Source organism: Camelus dromedarius, unplaced genomic scaffold (genome assembly GCF_036321535.1).
Source record: "Camelus dromedarius isolate mCamDro1 unplaced genomic scaffold, mCamDro1.pat HAP1_SCAFFOLD_179, whole genome shotgun sequence".
NCBI classification, from domain to species: domain Eukaryota; kingdom Metazoa; phylum Chordata; class Mammalia; order Artiodactyla; family Camelidae; genus Camelus; species Camelus dromedarius.
In genome coordinates, this window is record NW_026989756.1 from 3989787 (window position 1) to 4013554 (window position 23768).

The 23768-nt window shown below is 39.8% G+C and overlaps 1 long non-coding RNA gene across 2 annotated transcripts in view; it reads right to left on the bottom strand.

Moving 5' to 3' along the window:
* Positions 1-2432: 2432 nt before the first annotated feature.
* The window catches only part of LOC135320549 (uncharacterized), a 38244-nt gene continuing 16908 nt past the window's right edge, over positions 2433-23768 (bottom strand). Inside the window, exons 9-13 of one of the 2 annotated variants that reach the window (XR_010379728.1) lie at positions 20676-20849; positions 13726-13838; positions 7791-8366; positions 4922-5022; positions 2433-2968 (exon numbers count right to left, since the gene is read on the bottom strand). This is a non-coding gene — a long non-coding RNA (uncharacterized LOC135320549). The remainder of the gene's footprint in view (positions 2969-4921; positions 5023-7790; positions 8367-13725; positions 13839-20675; positions 20850-23768) is intronic. The other variant, XR_010379727.1, reaches the window with a different exon arrangement.

A 23768-nucleotide genomic window follows, 5' to 3' on the forward strand; every position in this document is an offset into this window, starting at 1 on the left:
GGGTTCTTGGAGCAGCTGTTACTAAACTCTACACTGAGTTTCTTTACTCTACATACTCTTTAATATGATTATTTTTATGAGGTTGATTTTGATAGCTGATATTGAACTCTCTTAGTCTCTTTACAGCAGAGTATCCATCCCAAGATGCTTTGGGTGCTGGCTTCTAGAAATGCTTACATGATCTCCCTTGAGAAATGCCTGGGAACTTGCATCCTCCTATGTCTCCACTTCTCTAAATTTTGTTCTCAGAGGATTCAAGCAACAAATCATCTACAGGAATTGCCATCTTATGCTTTGCTTCTAACATACTAACATTAGAAAATTATTTTTTAATTTTTATTTTTAATACTACAAATATATCTTAGGCCTTCCACTAGCAACCAAAGATACAGCAAGCCCTCAGTTAAAGAGAATGCTAATCTATACTGTATCAGTTTCCCCTTCATGGCTCCACTTCTGGCACGATGGTGTGCAACTCAGAATCACTCCTCAAAAAAACTGATGAAAACTATTTATAAAACACATTTAAAAATAGTTGACCTTATGAGCATACACAAATGGAAATGCCGCTACAGATATACAGCAAATGAAGACACATTTACTAAAGAATATTTACTAAAGCTCCATAAAATGATGAGTCTTTAGTTTTTGAAGATCCACACTTTTCCCCTCTCCACTCATTGAGCTGGGAACTCCACCCAGACTTGTACAACCAAGAACACAAGTTTTTGACTCCCCCCAGGTCCTGGTTGGAGGGTTGTCTTCCTGGGAAGGACATGACATTAGCATTTCTCATACTGCCCCTAGATACTTGTTGCTGAGGCAAAGTTCTGTACTACTGCAGCCAACAGGTGGGGGCCCCTTTCTTCCACCACGTTTCCTCTCATGAGACAAAGGTTCTACCTTGGACATGGTAGGACATTGAGGTCCCAATTGCTATTGACTCAGCTCATAGGACAGGGGATTGTGCCAAGGGAGACAAGCCAAGGACACCTGGGGCTCTTGCCCATATATCCACTGAGCACTTACTTCTTCAAACTGGGCTGTCACTTAGAATTGACCTATTGTTCCTTACTCCAGCACCAGAGTTGTGGCTCAGAGATTTTCCCTTGGAGGAAAGGCAGACCATAGAACACAGAGCTCAAATTATCTCCCCAAAGGAGCCAACTTTATTTGCAACAGCATATGAAGTTCAAATCTAAGTGTGCTTTCAAAAACAGTAGAAGTGTTGGTGAGAGGCAATGGGGAGGAGACTGATAAATTCATTGAAGATACAGGCTAAATGATAAGCCAACTAGTTGCTGGAGAAAAATAAGAAACCAGCTGCAAGACCTAGAGTCTGAATAAATTTCAAACTTTGACCATCAGGAACTGTCCCTTCATAGCAGCCTGAATTTGACTGTATTAGGGTGTAAATAATTTATTCTCCAGGACATTGTTATGAACAATAGAGCTTTTAACCAGCAGTTAGTGGAGTTTCATAGGTTAGTGTGGTCAGGTAACTTGACAAACACTGCCTAAGTTCTGCTAAAACCTTGTTATCCCAAAGTGGCTGGGCATGTCCAAGGATGAATCCCTGAGGAAAAACATCAGAGGCTTTACCCTGTGTCTGTTTAGGGGATAGAGGAGGAAGAGAAGGGAATGTACAACACTAAAATAATCCAGTTAGTCTTTAAACAAGTAAACAAGCTAACAACAATGACAAGCACTGAAAGAGGGGAGAGATGAAGCCAGTACCCAAAGTTGCTGCAATATCTAAAATGTTCATTTTCCAAAAAATATGAGACATGCAAAATAAGCAGGAAATTATGGCCTAGATACCAGAAGAATAGCAGTCAATAAAGCCACCTGCAGGAGAGACCAGATGTGAGAAAAGAAGCCATTATAAATATGTTCAAAGAAACAAAGAAAACCATGATTTTAGAAGTAAAGCATGATGATAGTGTCACATCACATAGAGAACATTAATAAAGACACAGAAATTATTAAATATAACCAAATGGAAATTTTGGAACTGAAAGGAGCAATAACTGAAATTTAAAAATTCACTAGATGGAATCAATATTACACTTAAACGGGCAGAAAGTAAAAGTACTTAAGAATAGATCAATAGAAATTATGCAATCCAAGAACAGAGTGAAAAAAGAATGAAGAAAAAATGAGCAAAGTCTCAGAGAAATGTGGGACACTAATGTATACCAACAGACATGTAAAGGCATCACCAGAAGAACAGAGAAGGAAAGGAGCAGAAAAATATTTGAAAAATTAGTGGCTAAAAAATTCCCATTTCCTAAAAAATTTAAATCTACATATCCAGGAGGTTCAACAAACTGCAAGTAAGATAAACTCAAAAAGACCCATGAATAGACACATAGTAAAAATGCCAAAGAAAATCTTGAAGGCAGCAAGAGGATAATGACATCTTGCTTAAGAAAACTCGTATAAGATTAACAGTTGACTTATCATCAGAAACAATAGAGGGCTGAAGGCAATAGGATAACCTATTCTCAGCCCTCAAATTTTAAAAGCTCTTAATCAAGAATCATATATCCAGCAAAATTATCATTTAAAAGTGAAGATGAAATAAAAAGACATTTGGAAAACAAAATCTGAAAGAATCTGCTGCCAGTAGACCTACCTTACAAGACATACTAAAGTTAGTTCTTCAGGCTGAAAGCAAGTGACCCAAGACAGTAATTTGAATACACACACACACAAAACAAAGAACACTGATAAAGGTAATTACGCAATTATAAAGGAGTATAATTGCCTATTTCTTATCCTTTCTTATCTTGTTTAAAAATCATAAAGCAGTATACATTTAATTGTATTTGTGGGCATATAACATACAGAAATGTAATATATTTTCCAATAGCAGGGCAAAGAGGTTGGTGAGAACAAACCAACATTGGGTTAAGAATTGACTCCAGATGTTTCACTTGAATCCAAAGGAACAAATGCTTAGAACCTGAAATGGAAAGAAGGCTAATATGAGAAAAATTATACATATAACATAAAAATTGTGTTCTACACTGGAAACTGACACAACACTGGAAACTGACTATAACTCAATTTAAAAAAAAGAAAAATTATACGTATAAACTTGCCCTCTTTTCTCCTCTCAGCTTCTTTAAAAGACATAAAATTACATAAAGGAATAATAATTATAATGATATACTGTCAGGCTTATAACATGCATAGAGATAATACCTATGACAAGAATACCACAGTAAGAAAGAAAAGAGAGTAGAGCTATATGGGAATGCTGTTTCTACATTCTCTGAAATTGCTGGTGTAATTGTGAAACTGTTTTTGATAAGACATATATGGTAAGGCATAAAGCAATCACTAAGTAAATAACTAAATATATATAGCAAGAAAATCATTAAAGAAGTTAAAAAGTAATATTAGAAAATATTCAATTAATGAAAAAGAAAACAGTAATGCCAAAAAAAGACTTGTGGTGTAGAGAAAATAATAACTTAAATGAGAAATGTAAATCCTATTGTTTTGCTTAGTTTTGTTTTTATGAACTCTGGATACAAGTCCCTTATCAGATATATTATTTGTGAATACTTTCTACCATTTTGTGGGTTGTCTTTTCATTTTCTTAACATTACTTTTTCAATTAATGCTATGTCTCTCTCGCTCTTTTTTTTTTTTTTTTTTTTTACTTAAAATGAATCAGAGCAAACACAACATGTGTACAAATCTATAGATAAATCTGCTCTGGAAAAAATGCATAAATACATGGCAAAGAAATGAGACTTGGCATTTTAATGCTGATCATGCCATCCTCAGTGCCATAACACCAAATCTGTGCTTGCAACACAGTAAACTATGTGTATCTGCTATACCCTACTTCTCAAATCCAGGACTTATGAACTCAAATCAGAATTTGCCATCAAAAACTCAAACTTGAATTCCTGTACTAGGAATGTCTCCAGTAGAGAGCACTAATGTTTTTTGAATATTCGGTGTAAGTAGCTTTAATTGAGATAAGGCCTAGGAAGGAGTTACAACCATTTCCCATTCCCATATATCTGGGTACACAAGACATAGGCATTTATTCCATATCCATTAACAGTTTACAGAGCACCCACTGTCCCCAGGCACCACATTAGGCCTTGGGATCCTGAGGAGGAAAAGATACACTCTTACCCTCAAGGAATTTGGCCTAGTGAAGAAGACTGTCTCAATCCCCTAATAACATCTCCTTGCATCAATCAAGGAAAGCATTTACTAATCATGCACTTTCCTATCACAAACTACATACATATATGTAGAAAAGCACATGGACTGTAAGCATTTGCAAACAGTAGGTTCAGGAGGGCCTTAGAGAAAATCTAGTCAAAGTCTCTCATTTTATACCTGGAAACTTTAAACCCAGAGTGGATAAGTGACTTACCCACGATCACGACAAGAACTAAGATTAATATGGCACTTCCTATACGCCTAGAACTGCTCTAACAGTATTCTTTATTTAATCCTCACCACAACTCATTTTTGAAATACAAAACTAAGGCACAGAGAAATTAATTAACAACAAAAATCAAACAGCTCACAAGGGCAAAGTCAGGATTTGAATCTAAGTAGTCTTGCTCCAGAATCCATACTTTTAGTCACCATACTATATTTAAGTAGCTATGTCTAAAGGCAGTCATGATTTTCTGACTCATGTTTTTACACTGTCTTGTTATTTTATACTGTCAGGGTTTCCAGCATCTCTAGAACTCATTGGTCAAAAATTATCAAAGAAATCTCAAGATATTATGGTACTTCAAAGTCACAAGATCCTCGATTTGGGGAAAATGGCTCAATTCAACGTGGATGTATATGTTACCAGAAGGTGAAGATGAAGACATGCACAGACATGAGAAATATAATAAGTAATCTTGTAATAAGTATTCTTTTATCTTACTTTGACAAATGTTGCCACTTCTGTCTCATTTCCTTGTCTTCCTGAATCACTTCCATGTACTCCTTCTCACTTCCAAATCCCAGTCTTTAAGTGTGTTGATTCTTCAATCAAATAAGAACATGTTAATGTAGACAGAGCTAGGGATTAACTCTTGAGAGGACCCTGCACTATACAAGATAGAGAAAATGTGCATTTCAGAAGCCTCAGACTTCACTTCACCCATTCATTTATTATCTAACAAATATTTATTGGGTGCCTGCCATATGCACAACAATGCACTGGGTTCTGGGGATGTGCTAGTCTATGTGATGGATGTGACCTTTACCCTCCTGAGGTCCACAGTCTTACAGCATTCCTCCAGAGTAAGTTAGGGATCAATAGTTAAGCACTTGTCAATTCTCAACCTGTTGGGCCTCTGAATGATGCCTGAGCTACAGGAGGATGAACAGAATGACTCAGCAAGACTGGGGACTGCTAAGAGATGCTGTCACTCTCAGGTGTGCAGACTACAGAGGAGAGAGCATGTTATTTTGAAATGACAGTAATACACTGTTTGAGTGATATGCATGAACTATAAAATAGTTTATAAATAGAAATTATTTGCATTATGATTATGTTTTGTCAGAATGCACACATCTTTTTTGTGTGTTTGTGTCCTTGAGGACCCTGAAGAACAAAATTTTGTATCTGATTATTGAATTGGTTAAGTAAATTAAGCAAATCCAGGCATTTTATTTGATAATCAAGTTCACTCAAAGATGAAGGTAAAATTATAAAATTTACACCCACTTACATATTTGTTTCATCCTTTAGTATGCTTCCCCCCCTCATTTTTACTTGTAATCAATCTGTCTGTAACTCCCCCAGTTATACAGAGGCCTTTACCAGACACAAAAAGCTATTCTGCTCACAAAAACAACAGGTTTCCTTAAGCCTTAAGTTTTTTTTTTTTTTTTAATTTGCCCTTTAGGTCTCAATTTCTCTGAGAAATCTGGGAAGTCCTCTCCACTTTAGCCCACTCTTTCATCTACCAATGTAAGACCCAACTACATTTGCCCTTCAATTTTGTAATGAGATAAAGGACGCCTGATTTATTATCATACTGCTCTTTTTCATAAGGTGACCTGGTTACATTCAGCTATTATAAAGCATATTTGAGTCATAGGCTCTGAACCATGTCAATATCCTGTACTAGGAGATTTTAATCAGCCCTGAATTTGCTCATATATCCAGCTACATATTTGCCTCTATTTTTTTTTAAACTATAAGTTTCTTGAGGGCACATGTTTATTTGTTTTTAAATCCTCCAAAAACAATTTGGTGGAGAGACTGAATTGGAGATAAAGAAGTTAGCAGAGATAAATTAGTAGAATAAGTGGATAACTGGAAGGTGTGCCTGCATTTGGATACATAGCATTCAGGAGACAAAGACAAAGAGAACTGTGGTGTAGGGACACACTGGGGTTTGTTTAGTTAGTCCCCACTGATGTATCATGTCCAGCCTAATGGTCCCTGGAGGAAAGCTTGGAGACTTGTGGACCCCAGGAGGGCAAAGGCCACATCCATCAAATGGACCAATGTATCCTCAGAAACCAGTCCAGTGTTTTGCACAGTAGGCATAGAATAAACATTTGTTGGATGATAAATGAGTGGTAAGATGAAACGAAGTCTGAGATATCTGGAACATGAAATATTCCTATCTTCTTTTCTGATATAGTCCAGGATAGTTACATTAAACACATAGAAAACAGAAACTCCTGCCTAGACTGTTAGTGGCTTGCCCCAGATCTCACTGCCAGAAGAGCCACCAGCAGAAGCCAAGATACCAATTCTCATACACTTTCTGACTCATATCTTTTCCTCTATTTCTAAAATGTTCTGAATCTTGTTCTTTTACAATTTATATTGATTCTTAAAAATTCTTAACAAACTATATATATGTGTGTATATATACATACATACACACACACACACACACATACATATGCATGCATATTATGTCCTAGTCTTAGAGAATCAGTTAAGATTAGAACTGAAGTTCAGTATTAAATGTGTATTACAATTAACAGATAGCCTAATATTAGGCCAAGAAACACATATGCACAAATACATACACGCACAGTCATTGAGGAAAAAAAGATGGGAGGGGCATGGAATCAAGGCCTAGCTGGTATTAGACCTGGGTTACTTCAAATCAAAGAAATGAAAAAGTTGACTATGAGGAACCTCAGAAACCAGCTGTTTTCACAGTATCAGGAAAACTTTTGCCCAGATTTCAACATGGTCCAGGGAACACAGATTGAATTCTTACAGGGATCCCAGCAAGCACTGTCTCAGTCACTAGCAGAACCCATCAGGGCTTTTTTCATATCACTTCACAGGAGCTAAGGAGCACTAACTCTGCTTTAATTCTAAGCTTTCAGCCTGGCTTCACTTGCAAATATTTTCTTAGAAGTCTTCATTTTATGGATGGGAAAGAGACAATAGTCAATAACTGGCTGGCTCCTGTGTGGCAGATTCCAATATGGGACCCAGATGACAGTACATATTCTTTAAATGGGATGCAAGGGAAACTTTCAAAGAAATATTTGGACATCTTCCCAGAAGACAGATTAGCTGGAGATGGCGGGCATCCTGCTGCAGGAAATCGTGTTTTTCCCTTGAAGGAGAGCCTGGAAGATCACCTTCCTAACACTTGTCATAAAAGGAAGGGATGTCATATAGTTAAGACAGAGGGTCAATCAGCATAGTGGGCTGAGAACACAGAGTAATTGGTCATGAATATTTAAGACTGGGACCATGATAAGGGATCAGCTCACACAGAAGTGCACAGCTGGCCTTGCACAATTACAGTTTCTAGTCAACCTACCTTATTCCAAAAACACTTGCAATGTCGACCTCATCCTGTCCTTGGACTTCTCACCACTGAGCTCATTCTCAGGGGTCACTCTCAGAATTTCTCCCAGGCCCGAGGAGAGCTCACATTAAAACTCTGCAAACAGGAGATTGAAAAGTTCAGGAAAACATGGTGAAGTCTTTGATCAAAAATAAATAAAAATTCTTCATCAATGACAATATGCTCAATCATACACAGTTGAACCAGCAGGATGACTTTCTGAGAATGCAAAGCCATGAATGCCTTCTCACTTTTGTTCTTTTCTTCTGACCTGATGTCTCAGTAGGACTAACAAACTTGAACCCTGGTGTTGAGAAAATATTGCAAAGTAGTATTTCAATTGAGCACTGTAAAGCTAGCCAAACTTTCCCAGACCCATGTTCCTATGCTCCTCCTTCAACCCTGCATGGCCCACCAACCTCTCCTCCCCTTTCAGGTGCTGCATGCTTCCCCTGTAGATTACATACCTCTGAGAAAAGGAATAATGATTCCTGTTTACCTTCGTATTCTGCCTCACCTCTCCAGAACTCCAGTGCTTTCTTTTATACACTGTAGAATTCCAATGTTTTAATTAATTGAAAGAAATAGAGAATTTTCCATTATCAGAAATAATTTTATAATACAGAATTGGAAAATAACTGTTAATACTGGATAATATTCTGTCTTCCATTAATCATAAAAATTTTCTCATGACACAGAGAAATCTGAACTCTTATCAAGGCAGCCACATGGAGCAGAGATGATGACACTCAGAGTCTCTCATTTTTTAATTTTTTTTTTTATTTTTTGGTTTGGTTTGGGTTTTATTGTTTTGTTTTGTTTTTCAGGGAATCAACTCATTAAGGCCCTGCCAAACCTAGGAGTGAGTTGATTGCTCCATGTAGGTCATGCAGTTCAATAACACAATTTGTAGTGATCCTTTCATTTCTGTTATTTGTGACTCTGCTTGTGCCATTGGGCAGAGGAAACGGCCACATTGCTGCTCACAGTCATCTCCTTTATCATATGAATGTGAGGAGCCTACCACTAGATATGTCCCCAAACCAATGGGATGCTGTAGAAAACAGAGTATTTCTATGTCTTTTTCTTCTGGATTTTCTCAGGTTACCAGAAAGAGATTGACTGAGCCCTGAGGGTGGATTGGTCATTTTAAGACAATATTTGGGGCAGATAAGGCAAACATATAGAATTTAGGTCTTTCTAAATTTTACTTCTCTTTCATGAGTCTCTTTCTGATTATTAACACCTGCACTGATCCATCTCTTCATGTAAGTAGTACTTGGTTGTTTTCTATGTGTTCACCTAAGTTCTGAGCTGCTTGAGGTCAGAAACCAATATTGATGCTTTTTGATATTGTTCTTGATATCTAGCATACTGATGGGCACAGAATGAGTGCTTAATAATTATGATGAGACTTCTAAACACAATTTTACACTTTGACAAATTTGGCTGTGGAAATAGTGACTGAGTCTTTTAGAATTTTCTATGAACAGAATAATAAATGTATATAGGAAATTTATAAAATATAGATGGGAAATAAAATACAGCAGCATCTTTCAGAGACACAGCTTCTCTTTCCTTTCTCTTTCCAGATCCATGGAGGTGACAGATCTTTCTCTGTCCACCTCTGATGGAGACTATATTCTTTACTGTCCAGTAGCATATTCCCTTTGATTGTCTCTTAGGTATGCAGAATTGCGAGCATATTCGAACTTTCCTTCTTTCCTTCTGTCAAATTCTTGTCAGCAGTTTTACACACACACACACTCTTCCCCCACCACCAATCTTTTGCAGATTATAATCAGGAGTTCTTCAGGCTTCTGCCTAAGAGGGTGGACTTTGCAGACTGGTGGGCCTGGGTTTGAACCTTACATGATCACTTTGGATAAGTTTCTGGATTAGTTAAAATTAGCTGCCAGTTACAGAGACTGCAAAGAACAGTGGCATAAACAAAGTGATGTTTGTTTCTCTTTCACATTAAAAAAATTTCTAGAGAGACAATCCAGAACTGGTATTATGACTTCACAAATCTCCTGAGGCTTAGGCTGGTTCCACTTTTTAGGTTTGCTAAACATCAGATGAGGTCCTCAATCTCATAGCCCTAGATGGAGCTTTATCCATCACATGCAATGTAGAAAGGAGGAAGGAAGGAAGGGAAGGAGACAGAGGAAGGCAAGCATCTATGATCTCTTAAGGAAATTTCCCAGAGGCTGTCATACACTTCCTGTTACATTTCATTGACCAGAATTTAGTATTGTGACCTCACTAAGCTGGAATAGAGACTGGGGAATGTTGTCCTTATTCCAGACAATACTCAGCTGACATGTGGGTGGTTCACATCGTTAGAAAGAAAGGGGGAAAGGAGCATTGGAGTAGCCAAATACCAGTTACTCTATACCACTTTTTTCTTGACTGTTATTACCCATCTCACAGGAGTCTTAGGATTAAAATAAATGTTACTATGAAAGCATCTAATACAGTATCTAGCATAAAACAAGCTTTCGGTTAATGCTAGTTAATATCCCTCCTTATTCCTTTTTTGTGAATTTTCTCATTTCCCTGATACCCCATCATTGGCATCCAAATTCTATTTTAAATACTTGCGCCAGTTGATGGTACTAAGCTGTAGTCTTGTACCTTTTCATAAGAGGGAGCAACAAATACATTATTATTCAATGTCAGCATTAATTTTTTAGCTTAAAGTTTGGCTTAGATTTAAGACAAAGCTCTTGGAATCAAATAGACCTAGATGTGAATCCTGGTTCTGCCACTTAGTCACTGTCTAACCCCAGCCTCTTGCTCCCTCCATTTCCTCATCTGTGACCTGGGGTAAGATTCAGATATGAGGATTAAATGAAAATAATAGAGAGAGAGCGCCTGACAAAGTAAGTGGTAGTTTTTCTTATCTTTTTAAATTTGGCCTAATCTGGGTGAACCTTTTTGAAAATGAACTCTTATTCCATTAAAAAAAAAAAGTTTTAAAATTGGTCATCTCCATACATATACAAATGAGTGTTGTTAAATTGTTAGTCAAACCTTTTGATAATTGTCTCCAAAATCAGTTTAAACCCAAATAGCAGCAAAGTCTTTCTTGTACTTTTTTTAAAGAAAAAAACAGCATAGCTGAGCCTTAACCTTATTTAGCCTTGATTTGAATGATTTTTGGCAGATCCACTCTTAGAAGCAGAAACATTTCCACCAATGAGTATATTTCATAGCATCTTTCCCCCAGTGGCTAGTTGTTAAGCCCCTACTGTGTCCCAGAAGCTGTGCTAGTTTCTGGGGACATATTGGTAAGCAGAAATGCACATGGTCCCTGCTGCTGTGGAAGTCGCAGTTACTGAGGGAGACAGGTGAATCAATCACTGAAAATAAATGAAAAATTGCCATTATTAAAGTTGTTAGGAAGGAGACATACCGGTGCTGTGAAAGTATGTGTGAACATCTTATGATCCAAGGTTGAATGGTGATTTTAGGAACAAAAAATTGACCAGTCAGTTGAAGTAAAGAGATGTTATGAGCATATGGTTTGAAATGAGCTCAGACACAAGGTGAGCCTGCCCTTGGCATGGACCAAAACATGCCACAGTCTCCAGCACCACTCCAAAGAATGCATTTCATGGTTTGGGGCTGTATTTAAAATAAGTGCCCGTGATGTATAACTTCTCAATTTTATACTCTGAAAGGGGCTACATAACTTAGGAATAATCTAATTATTTCATAATGTATTCATGCTATATTGATAAATATTAAATTCACATACTTTTTTTTTGATACACCAAGCAGAGATATCTGAGAAAATTGGCTGTAAAGTAGGATCTTTTCAGAGAGGGTCAGAGTGTTGATCTGCATTACCTGTAGTGAGAATTTGAATTTGAAGCCATTTGGCTGAATGGGGTGGCATAAGAAACACTGTTGGCAGAAGAATAGGTAGCCCACAAAGTAGCAGTGGAGGATGACCACAGGATGAGAGGTGTGAGCAGTGTGTTCCAGAGAGCAGGCAGGACTGTGCTTGTGATGGCCCATCTCAGAGCCAGCAGGCAGCCCCAATGTCCCATCTCTCCAAGGCATTCCAGGTTCACATAGACAAGAACCCAGCTTGGCACCTTGGCAGTGGGGTACCATTTCTCCTTGTCCTGTCCAGCTGAGCTAACGGGGCATCCTTTGGGGAAAATGTTGCCTCTCTGGTCTCTTTTAGGGGTTTGGAAGTTGGCTGGGAGGCTCTGTTCCCATGTAACATGTTAGGGCATGACTGATCCTCGGGGGAAGAGCTGCCTGCCATCGGACTGTAGGTGGTTTCTTGTTCTGAGCTGATAAATTTAAGATGAATTCCATTCATCTAAAGATTTTTAAGTTCATCTCTGTAGGCAAACCTAAATGAGTTTTAGTTAAATGAGGTATCAAAATAGGCAACTGAGCAAGGGCTTGTCTTCCAAAAGCATTTGTGAGTCATGATGCAGTTTCTAGAGGCATAGTGTTGTGCTCGGTGGGCAGGTTCCCAGCCCTCCCCAAGAGTATTTGTGCTAGGTATTTACCCTAAGGCGTCACAAGCCTTTCACTTTCACCTTCCCAGGAATGCCATTGGAACTAGGAATTTCCCCAGCTCTTCAATTGCTCTGTAATTGGAATTCCTCCCTCAGGGTGCAGCAAACTTGTTTCGACCTCAGGGACTTCTCAATTGCTGTTCTCTGCCTAGAAAATTCTTCCCCTAAGAATCTGAATGACTGCTTCCTTCTCAATGGAAGGTCAGCTCCAGAGTGACCTCAGGGATACTTTCCCTAATATCTAGATAAAGTACCACTGCCTGCTACCATCATAGTCCTTCAGACCTGGGTTCATTGCTTGCTGACTTGTTCATATTCTGTTCCCCCCAACACAAACACAAGAATATAAGTTCTGTGAAAGCATGGTTCTTGTCTCCCTTGTTTACCTGTTCTTAAGCCTGGTAGAGAGTAAACTTCCCAACCTGCTGCATGTGATAGTAGGCAAAAAGTTTACCCCTTTGGACATAAAATAGGGATAACATCACCTGTGCTTCCTGCCTCATAGAAAAACTGAGGACCTGGAGTTAGGGTCCCGAAGATACTTTCTCTCCCAGAAACTTGTGACTAATTTTTTGATTCCATATATATATATATATATATATATATATATATTGCAAATATCAATACCATTTACCCAATTACATAACCCCAAAAGTCTTAGAACACATTTTGTGCTTGTCTTTGCTTTGCTCCCCACTAAACTACTCCTTAAACAATAGTAATCAGTTTGTCCAGAGGCCATATCCTTAAGGTCCCTCCCTTCAGCACCCTTCCTTCACAGCTTCTTGATTGCCTTGAGTCTTTCCAGGACCACTGATAATTGTCTTCCAACCAGCAGTTCAGTTTGTATTCTTTCCCCTCTTCCACCTCCCAAATTTGTCATCCACACTGCAGGAAAATAATTGTTGTGGAAGGTAAATTCCACACCAATACTGCTTAGTTTAATAATCATGTAATGACTTGCTTTGCCACAGGATCATGTCCAAATACCTTGAAGAACCATGTAAGGCAGTCTTCCTCTGTGTGCTTCTGCAACTCTCCAGCTTCACCACTTGCCCTTCTGTCATTTCTAAATCATCAGTGCACACAACATGGACAGAATGTGCACAGTCACGTGCCATATGCACCAACCATCCCAAACTGTTTGCAGTGCAGAGAGGAAGGATTCCAGGTGGCTTCACTCCCCTCTATCTGTGGTGTTCACATTGCCTTGTCAAACACCTGCTCATCTTTTAAGAGTCAGTTCAAGTGTACCTATTCTTAAAGAACATTCCAAACACTTGCCCTCTGCCCACCACTTCCAAGAGCTCCTCATTTCTTCCTCTGCACTGCCTCTGAGCCTTGTAGTATGCCTATAATAATACCCATGCCAGAGATCATCTCTGCCTCCTCCTCAGTGCTCCTTCATGGTCAAGTTATTTGATTCATCTCCTGAGCTTCCTGGGCCAGGCATTATACTTGGCATGTTAATCAGTATCTGGAAAAGAACAAAACAACCAAATTCAGTGTACTTATTATCTAGTAGAGGGCTTCATTCAATAACATACTTTTGACTGATATTTGAAAAATTGAAAGATCTCCTTGAAGGTTAGAGTTAGGAAGAAGGGATATTGTATTTATGCTGTTAATAGATATCAGTTGAATGGCCAAAATATTTTGTCAATGAGCTAGTGTTAACTGAACATTTACTGTGTTCAGAGTTCTGGATGTGGCCAATTGCAGGGGATGCTTGAAATAGCTTTTGGACATTTCTGAAATGACTCTGGCTTTATCATTTCACTGGGTCAAAATGTTAAATGGTCAGCACAGGTTCTCAGATTCCAGGCAGTTTAGAACATAGTGCCTGAATGTTTTTTCATCCACTACCCTCTTAAAGGATTTTGAAACACTGTGTCCTTTCCTCATCCATTTAAAAAGATAATATGTAAAAATTTTATCTTGACTTTAAATCATTATAAAAGATGGTGCTTCTTACATTATAAATATTGATTTACAAAAACCACTCTTTTTAATGTACACAATGGAAGCTAAATTAAATACCAAAGTGATTTTGTATCTACCATGTCATCCATATAAAAAAAAAAAACACACATTATAAACAAACTGTTCTAGAAAAGCCAGGAATTTTACATAGTTGTTTCCCTTGCAGAACTCATTTCATTCCTCTTCTCCTATAAAACTTAATCCCCATATAACATTCTTGTGTTTGATATATTTTCTTGATTACAAGTGCATTCTTAGCTCACTCTCATCCATGTACACCCACCCCTTGGCTCAGGACACCTGCTGGACATTGGTTGAACATCAATTTCACCTTTTCTGTCTCTTACTTCAAGAGACAGAAAAGGTCCTCACAAAATTGGGAAGGAGGAAAAAGAAAAGTAGAAAAGGAAATCAGTGCAGGACCTGACTTTTGGTGAGGGAGCCAAAAAGGGGAAAACACTCTTTTACTGGGACACACACACAGAGATCAGTTGGGATTGAAGGAGATCCAATGAGGGTGAGAGGAGTGCACAGCAGATGCCTGGCTGACAGAACTGAAAGAAACCAGCACAAAATATCCCTGTAATCAATCCCCAGACCTTGACTTGAGCTGTTGATGCTGAGCTAGGAATGTCTGCTGAAGCTGAGGGAGAGAGCTGAGGCTGATGGCACAGACTGAGTCTCATGGGGTTGGAGTGTGTTGTTTTCTGTGATTGGTAGTGTCTATGGAACAGAACTGCCTGGGACCTGAATTCAAAAAGCAACATTGCTGATGCACATGGTGTGGATTATCTAGGTATCTCATGGACATATTCACTATCTCTGCAGGTCCAGGGCCCAATTTGGCATTTTTGCAATAGAAGAGAAGCACGGTTCTATCAGAATCATCATAATTTTGGTCTGAGAGACCCAGGGGAAGTTCGGGTTGAAATCAGAATCCATGGCCAAAGAACCTGCATATTTCATAGGCACAACTGTGATTTTTATTGGGTCCAAGGCAGAGGGTGTGGATATGCTCTGTGGTTGTCTTGGTGGTCCCATGCCACAAGGAAGAGAGAGCCAAGAGCAGAGATCTGGGTGCACAGAAGGGGAAGTTGAAGCCTTTCCATCAGCCTTGTCTACTACATGAAAATGTGACAATAGGGATGGCACTGACCTGATACTGCACTGAGGACCCAGCTGGGAGACTGAAGGATCATTACAGAAGGCCCTAGTGCATGACATCTTTAGATTTGTTTCCACTGGTGTTTCTGTGTAGATTTTGGACATTCCCATGGCAATAGAAAGGGCAAAGGAACTGTTATGAGTGTGTATTGGAAACATTCCAACACCACATACCACAGCCTGCACCCCAGAAATGGTTTGGAAGTCTCAATTCCAATAAAAGGAGAAGCCCTAGCCACTCTCCAATCTTTGATAAACACCTAATCAAAATGAGGTTCTGTTAAACAACAAAAGTAGATTGTGTTCACCACAACAAAAACCACATTGGCAATCATAGAAACAACAGGCAATGCACTCACAAGAATGACATGGCACCACACTATACCAAAAACAGATCTCACAGCAATATCATGGAAATGTGTGCAGCCAACATAGGAAAACTTCCACTTAAAAAAAGCCCTTCAAGTCTACAACAGATAACTGACAATCTTTAACCCATAAAGATAGAGAGCTATAATAAAATGAAAAAGAAGAACCATTCCCAGACCCAACCTCCAACACACTTGGAAACTGAACAAAAAATAAATTAAAAAAGGGCAGCATGTGAACACCCTTATCTACAGAACAGACTGAAATAAAAATTAGATTATGACTACTTCTTAAAAAAAAGTTTTAGTTTTCTAAAATGTCTGAATTTTCAAAGCCACATTTTATATTCTCCACCACCTTTTTCTTGTCAATGAGCCTGAGTAAGGTGTTCACTCAGTGACCAAGAAGATCTCAGGTGTTGTCAGCAGGACCTAAAGCAAGCCTCCTCCTACTTGCTTCATCAAAAGAAAATCGACCTATAGTTCCTGCCACTGAGCCAAGAAAACAGGCAGTGAAAAGACATTCAGTGTTGTTAATCATCAGAGAAATGCAAATTAAAACCACAGTGAGATATTACCTCGTGTCTACCAGGATGGCTATCATCAAAAAGACCACAAAACCACAAACATTCAGCAACAATGTGGAGAAAATTGAACCCATATACACTGTTGGTGTATAGTTTATACAGAGACTAGTGTGTGAGAGCTGAGTCCTGGAGGCCTGTGATTTATCCAGGAGGTCAAGTCATTGCAGGCAGCATGTGCTGCTTGAAGCCAGTTTTCAGCCCTGGCTGTCCATGTGCATCAGTCTCCTCAGGAGCTGAGTCCCCCAAAATCACAAACCCCCACCCAGAGATTCTGATATAATTGGCCCAGGCATCCTGATTTGAAAAGCTTCCCACTTGATTCAATGTGTAGTCACATTGAGAGACACTGTGAGCAACTAGTTCACTCTGGGCTTAGTCAGTATAATTTATACACCCAAACTAGGAAAAGAAGGAACAATAGAAATGCAAACTATTACAACCACAATGGAAAACAGGACGGTGGCTTCTCAAAAAACTAAAAATAGAACTAATATATGATCTAGCAATTCCACTTCTGGGTATTCATCCAAAGAAAATGAAAACATTAACCTAAAAATATATATGAACCCCAATGTTCATGGTAACCTTATTTACAATTGCCACGATATGGAAGCAAACTAAGTGTCCATCAACAGATGACTGGATAAAGAAGTTGTGGTATATATAAAATGGAATATTACTGAGCCATAAAAAAGAATGAAATGTTGCCATCTGCAACAATATAGATGGACTTGGGGAGTATTATGCTGAGTGAAATAAGTCAGACAGAAAAAACAAATACTGTAGAATATCACTTATATATGAACTCTGAAAAAGAAAACTAGTGAACATAACAACAACAACAACAACAACAAAAAACAGACTCACAGGTATGGAGAACAAACTAATGGGTATCCATGGAGACAGGGAAGAGGGGAGGGCAAGACTGGGATAGGGAATTAAGAGGTACAAACTACTACTTATACAATAAATAAGCTACAAGGATATGTTATACAGCACAGGGAATATAGCTGATATCTTATAATAACTATAAATGGAGTATAACCTTTAAAAACTGCAACCTGGAACTTATATAATATTGTACATCAACCCTACCTCAATTAGAAAAACGTCGAAGACCAGTTTGCCCCATGTGACCCAGGTCCCTCCAGTTTTGCCTCCTTTTCCTATCTGTAGGGCTCAGTGTCATCATCTGTTAAATAAGGTACTCAGGCTAGAAGACCAGCTCTACTTCAAGAATCCTGTAAATCTATTGAAAGCAAACTAAATGATCAAATGAGAAAACTCAACCCCAGCATGAGCAATCCTTACTGCTGGCAGAAGTTCCATCTCCACCATGATGAAATGAGGACTAGATAGTGCACACTTGTTCCTTGCTTTCATGGACAGGAAGACACAGCTGATGTTATGTGAGATTTAAGAAGTAGGGAGAACAAGCCACATACTGCACTAAACTTAATACTCTCATCTGCCTTTGCTTTCCCTTCCTTGCACATTTACTGGAGGTGAGATGTGTTTAATTAAGGTTATATACCAATAAAAACCAAATTATTATTTGCTTTTACCCATCAAATTTGTCTATATAGAAAATATTTTCCAATAATAAAAATAACATTTATTAACCGTAAAATTTCAAATAATTTTAAAACACAAAGAGTAGAAAGTAAGAGTTATCCATCTCTTGCCCAGATATATTTTATTTCCTTTAAGGAGTTTAACACATATCATTCAATTCCTTTTCTTATATATATATATATATATATATATATATATATATATATATATATATACATAAAGTATATTTTAAATAAAATGAAATAATACTATGTGTAAATTTTACAACTTGCTTTTTCATTTGACAATATATACTGTAGACATCTTTTCATTTGAATTTACATTGCTTTACCTCATTCTTTTTAAAGGCTGAATAGTATTCTACTGTCCAGATGAAATAAACTGTATTAAGCCCTCCCTACTGAGCCTGGTCCTCTCCCCCCTAAGGTGCAGGCCCCTGCATCTGTGAAGGGGAGACGTGGTCTTGGGGGAAGAGCAGGATGTGCAGACAGAGGTGAGCAGGCAGGGAAGCAGGGCCAGCTGACTGCCACTTTCTGCCCCTCCCCTCTGGCTTTCAGCAACGCTTCCTTCATCCTACAGTTACATGAACTGCCTTTTTCTCCTTTCAAGTTTCAAAATTCCCTGCACTCAAAGAATTTTGGAGAAACATTACATGAGCATTTTCTGATTGTTCATTTCAGATTCCTCCTTCTCTCTGACAACAACACATCTGGCACTAATCTAAATACTCATGAAGCAAGACCAGCAAACTCACAGAAAGCAAGAGGGGAAGGACCCCCTTGATCTTTCAGTCAACATGGAGGGTTAAAATTGTCCAATTTAAAAATACAGCTGGGCAGATAAGAATAAGAGATACTAGAATATTTAAATCAAATACTTCTGGCTAACTGAGTTATATTGCCAAGCATTTAAGTCACCCTCACTCCAAGAAAAATATTTTACCAGGAATCAGACCCTTAACAAATCCTATAAAACAGAAGTCAAATAGGACTATCTGCAGACTGATGGTAAGGGTCTATTATTCTCAGAATGCTGGGCCTTTAATTTCAGAATGAAATCCAAGCATGTTACCCAAGCAGCTTATACCTTATATAGCAGATGGTGGACATCAATGGGACAGTTCTGTGTTACTTTGTCAACAACATCTGAGATGGATTGCATAAAATCCAGGTTGGTGAACAGAATTTTGTACAGATATAAAAGAAACAATACACATTTTTCTCAACAAACTTTTTTAAAATGTAACTTTAACAAATACAGAATTCACTATGCCTTTTAAACCATCACATTGGAATGAATGTGTCAAATTAATCCAAGTGACTCTGTGCATGGAGTGATGGTGACATGTCCCTTCAAGAGATGAAATGTGTGGGTTTAGAGAGGGAAAAGAAATCAAACAGTAACAAAGACAGACCAGTCCTGCTTTAGAATACACAGTGACTCAAACTTTATATGAGATTGTAAAAAGCAAGTGCGCAGTGTATGTGGCATGTAATGAAAAATATTGTAGATAATGAGCATGTGATGTATAGACACTAATGTCATGAAAAAGTTAGCCAGGATATAAGAAAAAACCTAGTCAGTGACTCACACTGTAAATCTGAGCTAGAAGACTGGGAATGGGGAATGGTGGTGGCTTCTAGGTGAAACAATCAATATGGTAATAACCATGTTATTAACTAAAAAATCTTACATTCAATTACATAAGTGAAATAAGCTAAAGTATAAGTAATTCAATTACAAAATTCTTAAAAATGCTTTAAAAATCATGAAAAGTGTCAATGTGCTCGAGGGAAGAAGAAGGCGCCATGCAGCTGTTCACTGGACTTTGCTGGTTTATGTCTATTTTAACTGAAGACTATCACGAGCGAATGAGTGCCGTGATATCAGGTACTGTCAGACATACATTGTGTGCCATTTACCTGAACAGTCATACACATCGAAGAACAGGCAGTGGTTTGTATTTACCTATTAAATGTAAACTGAATGAGGCAGAAAAATATACCAAAATACAAATAAAGTCCATTTTACTTAAACCTTAAAATATTGCCTCTTAGTTACTGCTTTTACAAACGCAGTAATAATTCTTTGTGACTACTTGCTAAACTGATGATATCTTTAATTCTTCTTTCCAAGGCTGTCCTCAGACAGAAGCTTTATCTAACTTGCAGCAGGGAACACAGCAGGACCAGCTGCACTGGGTTAAATGTTGGACTGGGGATGGATCGTCATGTGTGATGGGAAGGTTATATGTACGCTATCGTACTCTTATACAGAGGCAAATTACAATCAATCCTCGAGATTAACTAGTTTTCATATCAGTAGGAGATGAATTTCAAATCCATTCTCTTCTATTGCTCTTAAAGCTTCTTCCTAACCACTCTTGGTTTAACCAACCATTAACTGTTTAACAGATAGCCAGACCCAAAGAGGAGCATGATGAAACACCCAGTCAAGTGCATGGACCATGCAGGAGCCAGAGCAGCCACTGAAGCTGCAGCCTACACTCCCAAGGTCCTCCCTGAAAGGTGGCCACCTCACTTGGGAGCCCAACGGGGAGCCACTCTTGCACACACGAGGTGACAGCATTGCTCCACACACGTCATTCTCTGCACACTCAGAAAGCAAATGTCTTACCTCTGGGTGAAAGAAAATTTCAGGGCCTGGGAAACTTTCCTAGAAAACATCGATAATGAATTTCTTCTGGCTTATGGCATTGTTCCCTGTTTGCTGTTTGATCCACTTCAGCTGATCCACGTCATACTTGGCAAACTTCTTGACTATATTGGGGCAAATGTGACAGTACTTCTCCTGCAGACACACACACAGAGATGTCACCAGGCATTAGCGGCCACCCAGTCTGCCCTCCGGCAAACACCCAGTAACTCCAGCACCACAAACCCCCGACATCAGTCCTGCCCAATGCCACAGCTCCAAGGGACACTTACTGGGCTCAGTGATGTCTAACAGCTATGCTCTGGCCACGTACTCTGCTTTCTTTCCAGCTCTGCTATTAGCCCCAGCCTCACTGTGTCACATGTTGCTGCCTACTATCTGAGATGATGTCTGACGGTGCCTATCAAGTCCCTAGTCTCCATCTCCTCTATTCTTACTCCTTGTATGCCCCCACGTGGCACCTGCCCAGGCACTCGCTGCCACCCACTGGGACAAGTAGACCCGCATCGCAGCCCAACCCAGATCTGAAGGCAGAAGATCTGGCCCTGTGGTCACCACATCCGATTGGCAGGTGGTTAACCTGCTCTGCGGTCTGACACAGCACACTCAGTGGCTCCATGACAGAGAGTTAGTGAGTGCCTAGGCACGTGGGATGCACAAGTGAATAAAACACACACAGACCCCTGCCCACTGGCCCATACACTGGCTGAGAGTCAGAGTAACAAGTGACAGTGATAAATAAGTAAATGGCAGAGCACTTTATAAGGTGCTGGGACCATGAACCAAAGGAAAGCCCGACTTTGACAGGATGGAGCTGCCACACATTGGGGCATGAGAACCCGCTCAGTGCCAGCCCCAGCCTGTGCTGTGCAAAGTGTTTCCTCAGCTGGTGATGCCTGACTGGGGGTCTCTGGGTTGATCATCTGTCCTTAGAGCTAACCTCACAAGAACAGCAGTTGGCCCCTGGGTACCGGATTCTGAAAGTCAGCTTCCTGTGGGCCAGGTGGGCATTGTTCAATGCCTGCACTTTGTCAGGCCCAAAGCTGGTGCTCAGGAGGACCTCTGAAGGCATTTTCATGATACTAAGTTCAAAATTTCTTAGAATCCCTGAAATGAAACCTAATACCATCCTTGGTATACTCTGCACAACTGTAAGACTGATGGGCCAGACTTGCTACACACCCCTGTGCTCACTGATAACTGAGTGAGTGGGTCACCCCATACAACTTCAAATCTACCAGGCTGAGGGCAGAAACAGTAAGTTGTCCTAAGACACCAGGTCAATGTCTCTCAGCAACTCAGAGGCTTAACTGAAGGCAGGAAGTGCCTCCACAGTGTTGATGGTGTGCAGTGTGTCAGCCCCAAGTCCTGGACCACCACTGTCCCCACCAACAGAATCCACGCATCCACAGGCCCACTCCTGCCCACAGGGGCAACAAGACACAGGGTAACTCTGACCCACTCCCACAGAGGGAAGTGGGGCAAGAACTAACTGACAGCAGGGATGGGGTGGCTGACCTGCAGGGAACACAAGGAGCTCTTCCACTGCCTACCTTCATGGCTGAGTGATACATTGTCACTGCCCAAATGGGCCAAACCTGGTTCAGGGTCAGAGATGGACCCCAGAGAGCCAGTGAGGAAGGTAAAGCCCACGACGAGGACTAGGAGAGCAGCCTCTGTCACAGTCAGCATACTCAGGGCCCTTCTCACCTGCATGGCCACCCCGACAGTCAGGAGCCAGAGGCTGTGAGACATATTGGTAACAGGAATGGGGAGGTGAGGGAATTTGGGTCAACTATCCAAATTTATTTCCTTGAAGAAACACAAGGAAAGGACTAGGGGAAGTTCTAGGAAATATTTTAACATAAAAAGAAAGTCTTATGCTACTTCTGTAAACCTTCCCCCAGGGGAAAAGGATTGACTCCCATGGGCTGCCCAGGACCACACACCCAAGCTGTGAAGTGACCCATCCCTGGAAACTCTAGTCCTGGGTACACCCGGGCACCCAGCCACCCTACTCACATGGGCCCTGACTCGCACCTGTGCACCCTGTCCTAAAAATACCTCTCCGTCCACCAAGAGTGTCATGCAAAATGTGGGACTCCCCCCAGGCACTAGCTTTCCTTCAACCAGCTTGTTACTGGGTGCAAAAGTGGGAGGGAAGGGGGGAGGCTAACCTCCCTTAAACTCCCCTGCAGCTCAGAAACTGTGTGTTCAAGGTCACATGTCACTTCCATGCTTAAATTTTTCTCCAAAAACAAAATCTTTGCTCTTTATATAATAATTATCCTTGTATTACTAAGAATCTCTTCAATTTGACTAAAACAAAACAAAAACAAAACAGTAATTTGTCCTGATTTTGCAACCTGAAGAGAAAATTGCTTTGAAAGGGGTCTGTCAACTGCTACCTACAGAGTGACACAAAGACCAAACCGATGGATCAGTCAAGTGGGCATTTTAAATAAGGACCAATGAGCCATTTTCCTCTGAATCTTACTGATTTAATTTTAGAGCTTCCTGTAACTCCTCCAGCATGGTAACGGAGTCTAGAAAACACAGGTGGACTCTGTTCAATGATTCACCCTAGAACAGCATCACTCTGAATGGTAATTCTCAGGGTACAGAACCACACACAGCAAGAGCTGGAAATGAGTTTGAATTCTGGCTGACTGCACAGGATTCCTCACAGTCACTGCTGCTGCTGTCTGCTCCTTACTCAGGAAATGAAGCCTGGAGGGAGAGGTGTAAGACACATTGGCTAATTGAAGGTTCTGTCTAATCAGGCTCCAATTAAATGACATCGTACTAGGCAGGATGCTCAATACCAGTTAACAAGCTGCTCTCATTTACAGCTGGAGAACTCCACAAGCATCCATGTTCAGAGAAGAGGCTAAGTTTTCAGCCCCTTAATTCAAGTGGTAAACAGATGGAGACCCACATTCATGGGGAGGGGAGGGAAGGCACAGTGGGAGCAGGGGTGGTGGCCACAAGGGGAAGTGTGCAAACACTATTTCTCTCTCACCACCAAACTGGCCCATTTCCCATCTGTTTTTA